This window comes from Sciurus vulgaris, assembly GCF_902686455.1.
Source record: "Sciurus vulgaris genome assembly, chromosome: 3".
Taxonomy (NCBI): Eukaryota; Metazoa; Chordata; class Mammalia; order Rodentia; family Sciuridae; genus Sciurus; species Sciurus vulgaris.
This window is the reverse complement of record NC_136463.1, coordinates 137,589,259-137,597,020: the sequence shown is the minus strand read 5'-3', so window position 1 is coordinate 137,597,020 and position 7,762 is coordinate 137,589,259. Positions and strand designations below refer to the sequence as shown.

General features: G+C 34.4%; 1 pseudogene across 1 annotated transcript; it reads right to left on the bottom strand.

Annotated features, from left to right (window-relative positions):
* Nucleotides 1-854: 854 nt before the first annotated feature.
* LOC306658485 (enolase-phosphatase E1-like) lies at nucleotides 855-2,747 on the bottom strand (annotated as a pseudogene). Its single transcript has one exon. The product of its transcript is annotated as an enolase-phosphatase E1-like (transcript).
* Between the last annotated feature and the right edge of the window lie 5,015 nt (nucleotides 2,748-7,762).

The window sequence follows — 7,762 nt, the reverse complement described above, 5'->3', positions numbered from 1 at the left end:
CTGGCATCCAAGGTATTAACACAGAAAACTTTAGGAGACACTTCAGATCCAAACTATTTCATTTACCATCAGAGTGGAGGCCTTCAGACAGTATTGGTCAACAAATGGTATAATAAACTATGGTGTCACTACCACACTTTATTTCCTTAAAAAAAAATGAAAGAATATTAGAACTTACAATAAAGTACAAGTAAGTAATTGTGTTGTAAAAAGTAAATACGTCATATAGAGTGAAAGTAGGAATTACCAGCTCAAAAAACACTTTGGTTTTTGTTTTTAAGAACTTTTCCATGATCTCATTAATATCTACATAGTTGATATTATTAGACTTTATTTACCTTTTTGTCTTTTATGTAACATTAAATTCTCAAAAACTATTCTCTGAAGTCAACAGTGCAATGAAGTCATATACCTTCAGACATGGTAGATCCTTTTTTTTTTTATCAATGATTTTTTTCAGCCTAAAAGATTACTGTTTGATATTATCAACTTTGACAGAATATTTAAGTCAAAATCATCTATATATTATATCTTAAATAAAGATGAGATGTCCCTTTATTGTCCTAGAATACTTTCATAATCAACAAGAATTTGGTGAATCTCTTTTAGAAAGTGTTAGCAGTGTATAGTAAAAAGAAAAATAAAGAATATTTCTTTGAGACAAACAGTAATTGAATGATTAATACTAGTCTTTTTATACTTTTTATTTTAAAACATTAATAAATATTTTCTCCAATTTTTAATATTGTTAAATCAGAGCAATAATTTTTCTTGAGTTTAGAAAAAAGTTAAAAGTGTAGGGAAAGATCAAGAAAAAAATTTTTTTTTTTTTTTTTTTTATTATTTTTTTAAAACTGAAAGAGGATGATTTTATTAATCACAACATAAAACTGACATGGAATCCCATTAGAATGGAACCAGGATAAATAATACTGTTATAAAATTTACATTTCTTATATTCAAGGGGAAAATATTACATATTAGGGCTCTTCTTGGTGTTATGAACTAATTTCAGCAAAACTTTGTTTTAAAAAATACTAAGTAGCAATTAATATATATTCTTAAACTGTGCTAAGATAAAGTTAGAAAAGCAACTGGTAACAATCAGCAGACTTAGAATACATTTTGTTAAACATTAAGAACCATATTTCTTTTTTTAGCTATTATATCAGTGAACATTTTTCATCGATAAGGCAAGTGCTGGCTATGGGTGACACATGATTAGTAAGTTTCTTCTTAAGTAACAAATACTTGACTAATCAAGACTCAAGTGAGTTTTCTTTCTTGATTTTGCTCTTTTGTACTAAAGGGAGGCAAATATGAAATACAACTGCTGTAAATCTTCTAACTCACCATTAAATAAGGGTAATGAATTATTAAGAATGCCTCTGAAGTATATCTAGTATTAAAAATAGGCCTCTGAATAATTTTCAAAATTCAGTTCTCATTTTGGTATAGAATTTGATAATCATAACACATTTGATCTGTATTTTCTTCTATCAACTACATTTTGCCCTCAATAAGGGTTAGCGTTATGGTCTCAAACTATTTCTACATATAAAGCATCTTTAAATAAGTTGTTTTTGCTGAACTGATGACTTTCCTCACTTTTGTGCCCATGAAAATTAATGAGCATACACATACATATACTTGCATATGTATGTATGTATATATAAGTAAGTTACTTTACCATTAGAATAAAACTAGACACTAGGGGGACAACTCTGAGGAATAGTTTGGTCTTCTATAGAAATCTTCCTCTAGGCTGAAGAAGGCAGGTATAGTTCACTGAAGGATGTGATGAGGCTGTAGTAAGTTTTTTCATCATCTGTTAATCCTGCATTGCCAGGTCTCACCACCACAGCTACATGCACATCTGCTTCCTCAGCAGCACTGGCCTCTAAGGTAACATCTGTTAGAAACAAGATGTTGTTGGTTGAGCATCCAATGCTGTTTGCAATCTTTCTGTAACTCTCACTCTCTACTTTGTGTCCAATCTTGGTATCGAAGTGACCATCAAAAAGCTCGAGAATATTTCCCTCTGTAGAATGCCCAAATAATAGTTTCTGAGCCTCTACACTTCCAGAAGAATAGATATACACCTTCATCCCAGCTTCTCTCCACTTCCTGATTGCTGGAACAACATCTTCAAAGAACTCTGCTTTCATGCTCCCAGCTGTGAATGCTGCCCTCCACATGTGGCCCTGCAGTTGTTTGAGTGCTGTGGTCTTTCGGTCCAGAGACATCTGCCAGTACACATTATCTACCACGGCCTGGATCATCTGTTGTGAGTTATCTACCCCATTCCCGGACGCTGCAGGGATTGGAACAGCCCCATCCAGGTGGGCATCTTCTTCAGCCTGTTTCCTCAAAAGATTGACATCCTGCTGGCACTCCTCCTCTTCCCAATGTGTCTGCAGATACTCTTTAACATTTTCTTTGATGTAAGGAAATAAAATGTCCTTCGATATCTAACAAGATCACAGTGACTTCAGCGGGCACCGAAAGCACGACCATTTCCCCACCAGATGTTACCACGGAAATCAGTCTGCTGGTAGGGAGGGTGGAGGGCAGCGCCGGCTACGCCCCAAGACAGTCCTGGGCTTCCGAGAGCCCCGCAACAATCTCGGAGATGGCGACCGCGTGGGGCCTGAAGAGCGCAGGAGAGGATACCTCCGCGGACCAGCAAGTGGAGAGGACCGCCGCCCAGGGGTCAGAACTCAACGCACCGGAGCTGCAGGCCCAGACCACGTGGGCAGAGAAGCAAGAAAAATTTTAAACCCTACTGTTATTAATGGCCATCAATAGAGAAAGTGCTTAAACTGTTCTAGTTAATTTGGGGGAAAAAATGACTTTAGAAAGAAAGATTTTAAACTATCCTTTTGGATATAAGAAGTTCACCAAATAAGCATGTGCATAACACAATATGAAAACAACCAATATAAATGTCCAAAATTGAAAAGTGTTGAATGTCACAAAAATAGGACAGCCTTTCCCAAGTTAGTTGCTATTACTAGCTTTACAACACATGAAAAAAAAATCACAAACAAGACCTGATCCCTTTTTGACCAAGATGAAGTACAACATCTATAATCCTTTTCTGTTAGACACATTCAATTCTGTTTCCTCAAAGAGATAAAAACAAATTTTATCTGTGATAAAATTTCAGCACTAGGTTGAAACATATATTTTCCTATTATAGCCAGATTTTGTTGTTCAACATTCCTACTCATTCAATTTCACTGAATACCTCTATTTCACTTTTAAGCACAATTAGCTACTCATTTCTGCCACAGGAACTTATTTCCAGTGACTCAGAAAATGTAGGAATGGAGGAAAATTTATTCCATCAGATATTATAAAAAATCACTTGAAAACGATGCTCTAACCATACATGCATGGAGATAAAATAAACCTAATCAGAAGAGTTTATATGAAGAAACAGGTCAGGAAAACGAGAGTAGAATTAACATAAATATGATGCATAAAAACTAACGGGCTCCCTCCCGTTAGAAGTGAGGTACATGGAATGGGTTGGGGTATGAAAGATGGTGGAATGAGACAGACATCATTACCCTATGTACGTGTATGATTACACGAATGGTATGAATCTAGATCATGCACAACTATAGAAACAAAAATTTGTTCCCTATTTGTGTACAATACATCAAAATGCAGTCTGTAAAAATAAAATAAAAATTAAAAAAAAAGAAGTGAGGTACAAATTAAGAGCAGAACCAAAAAAATGAGAATGATACTGAGATGACTGAGCTAATTGTCTAATTGTCCAGATCTTGCTGGTTCTTGGAGCAATAATATATGTCTTATCTGAAAACTTGTTAGAGACTCAGAACCTCTAACACTTCCACAGACAAAATAAATTTAAATCTGCATCTTAACAAATTTTCCACATTATTTGTCTCCCTGGTACAGAATGAGAGACACTAAGCTAGACCAGATGTTACTATGCTTTCTTCCTTCCTTGAGTCACCAGGTTTTGAATAGTTTAAAAACCCTTTCTGATAATGTCAACCCAACTAGTACCATATTTTTAAAAATAGATTAAAACTAAAAGCAGAATAATATTAGTTTTTATTATGCAGTGAGTAGGTACTGTGATCTGCTGCATGAGACCAATAGTTTATTAGCTGAATGGGAAAATACACGTAAAAATGACCCATACTTACAACTTAACTATTTAAATAAAATATTAAGTTATAAACTTAGGTGCTTTTAATAATCTTTTGATTAGAGTTAAGATTTATTCTTTGAATATGGGTCTATTCATGAGAGGTTTTTTTCCCCACTGATTTTCTTATTTTAAACATACCCGAAATGTGTCCTTTTTAACTCTTAATCTTGTTTCATTTAAGTGGAGAGAGAACTTATTTATTTCAAAGAATCAAAGTGTTTGTAAAAACGTTATTGATTTTTTAGTTAAAAAAAAGCTTTAATAATATTTTGTCCATAAGTGATTCAGTTGCAAACTTTTTCAATGAAAAACACTATTTGGAAGAAATAAATCTCCCTGATCCTACTTTGGATAAGTTTTCAATTAAGTTGTAAATTTTTTTAAAAAATCACTGTAAGAATGAGATGGTAGAAAACACAACTTTCTCCTGGTAATAAATAATTCATGGTCAACTTGCAGAGATACACACACGAGTACTCATGAGAGCAGTCTGGAAGCCATGGCTGTAGTGGATGTTGCAGGATCATTTCCTGGAAAGAAAATGATGAGACAGAGGTAAGTAGGAGGTGGGAGTCATTGGGGACTGTTCTTAGGATCCACACCTTTAGAGGGAAAGAAAAAGGAAGCAGGATTGGGCAGATGGAGCCTGGGCTGTGATACAATCTCAAGAAAAGTCATATAGTCAACCTCCAGGGAGCCCTGGCACTAGGATGGTCCATGCGAACTGCACTGAGATGGAAGGGAGAAAATTTAACCTTCACATATCACTATCAGCCACTCTTTGGATACAAACAGAGCCAGGAAAGTGTCTGTCTTCAGTCAAGGTCTTCACAAAGACAGTGAGGTACTACACAAATAACACTTGGAAGAAAAGTCATCAATTTCTGGAGAGGAAATTTGTGTGGAATATCAGGATCCACTACGATAGGAAAGGTTACTAGTCAATGTAAGGAAACCCACAGTTAATTTTCCACTATAAATAAATAAAATAAAAACCTTGCTTACAAAATCAGGGAACTCCATTAAGTTGAAACAGTGAAGACATATTTTATTGTGATTATAATAAAAAAAATAAAATTTAAAATAAGTCCAAGCATAGTGTATTTTGGCAATCAAAATGAATTCGAAGAGCTGGTTACACTATATATTTATTTACAATAGGATTTATTTTTCTAAGCTTTGGAAATCTATTTTTTTTTTTTCAAAGAGCATTCCATGTCACTGAAACAGAGTTTTGTCATTAAAATATAACCCAAATCTTTAATTTGCTCCTCATTTCTTTTTCATGAACTGAGATCAAAGCATTACTTCATTAATTCTTAAGACAGAATATTTGGTGTACAGAAAGGCATATATTAATCAGAAAAAACTGCCAGATTAAAGATTTTTAATTATTACAAATTTAAAATTTGAGCATTTTAAGTGAAATTATCTAGGTATATGTTCTGAATATCAGTGTCCAAGCTGCACTGAATAGTTTCCTGAAAATTGCTGTTTATAATAAAATGGAAAAAAAGGAAAAAAACAGAAAATTCAGTCAAAAACATATTTTTATTTTAATAAATTGTTCTGTGCCAAAATCTACCCTCTTTAAAATGTCACTGTAATGTTCTCACACACGTTTACTATCGATGTTGCTTTAACAGCACTGCAAACATGTTAGGAAAGAGCATTTTTATATCTTTATAAATGTAATGAGTCCCCATAGATTCTTCAGAGCCTATATAAGGGGTAAATAATCATCCCCAGTGTGTGTGTTAGTTTCCCAGAGACAAACTCTAGTGACGGTTTTCCTAAAAATTATTGTTTTTCTTGTGGTAAATAATTTGGAGGCTTTAAGACCCCATGAAATGTCAATTGCTTTCCTTTTTTCCCCTGGGCTAGTTAAACAAACATGTAATCAATATCAAGTAATATAAGCACTTACCACAATGTGAGGTAAAGACAACTCAGAAAGGATTTTATCCTAGAGCTCCTAAACATTTTAATCTATGTGAAAAGATACAACCCTGAGATGCTTCCCTGTGAAACTTAGGCAGAAGGTCTTCAGCAGCTGAAGTAGAAGATAGTTGAAATTTAGCAGCCCTAGGAATAGCATGTTCTGCTTTGTCAAGCAGTTTTTTATCCCCCAATTTTATTGATATGATTATTAAATAAAATTGCATAAATTTGAAGTATATGAAGTGATTCTTTGAAATACATATACTTTGTGAAATGACTATCATAATCAAACTAATTAACAAATCCATTATCTCCCTTTGTTTACCCATTCTGTAAATGATTAGAATACTTTAGATGTACTCTTGGGCTGGCGATGTAGTTCAGTAGTAGAGAGCTTGCCTAGCATGGATAAGGCCCTGGGTTTGGTCTCCAGTACCACCACAAAACAAACAAACAAACAACAACAACAAAATTCTACTCTGAGAAAACTTCAATGTGCAGTATTAACTAGTCATCATGCTGGGCACTAGATCTTCAGGACTTCCTCATTTTATAACTTCAAGTTTATACCCCTACCCACATCTCCCCATTATGCCCCCTCCCCAGGCCCCATTCACCAACATTCTTCTCTGTTTCTGTGAGTTTGGCTTTTTTAGATTCCACATCTAATGGGACCACGTGGTACTTGTCTATGTCTGCCTAATTTCACATAACATAATGCCCTCCAGATTCATCCATGTTGTCAAAAATGATGAGATCTATTTTTTTGAGCACTCATGCAGATATAAATATTATCCTATAAGGTGACCAACTTTCTGGTTTTCCCAGAGCTGAATAGGTTCCTGGGCTGTAATAGTTGTTTGTTTGTTTGTTTGTTTGTCTGTTTGTTTGTTTGTTTTTTAATTTTTTTTAGTTGTCAATGGACTATTTATTTATTTATTTATTTGTATGTGATACTGAAGATCAAACCCAGGGCCTCACACATACATGCCAGGCAAGTGCTCTACCCTGAGCTACAGCCTCAGCCCCATGTAATAGTTGTAATGATAAATCTGGGAACATGCTAAGCAGAATGGGATAAGTTAGTCATTGAGCTGTGCTCCAGGATCATATTGACTACAATGTGGTTTTAAGAGAGGGAGATTTCATCTTTGTTAATTCACATTAACTATAAAAATTAGTAGATATCACTATGGCATTTTCATACATGCACATATTGAGCTCTGGTCTTGTACAACTTCATTTCTCCTTCCCCTCTCACCCCTCCACTAGCCCTTGCCAGTTCCTAATGGAACATCTTCAACTTTCATTTCACCATTTTCAGGTTTTTTTGTTTTTGTTTTCTGTTTTGAGAGAAAACATGTGACGCTTCTGTTTCTGTATCTGACTTATATTGTTTAGCATGATGTCTTACAATTCCATCCATTTTTGCTGCAAATGATGGGACTTCATTCTTCTTTATTGATAAATAATACTATATTGCATATATGTATATATATACCATATTTTCTTTATCTACATATTTGTTGACAGGCACTTAGGCTGATTCCATATCTTGGCTGTTGAGAATAGTGCTGCAATAAACATGAGTGTGCTTGGGTACATATTTTGTATGCTGACTTTATTTTC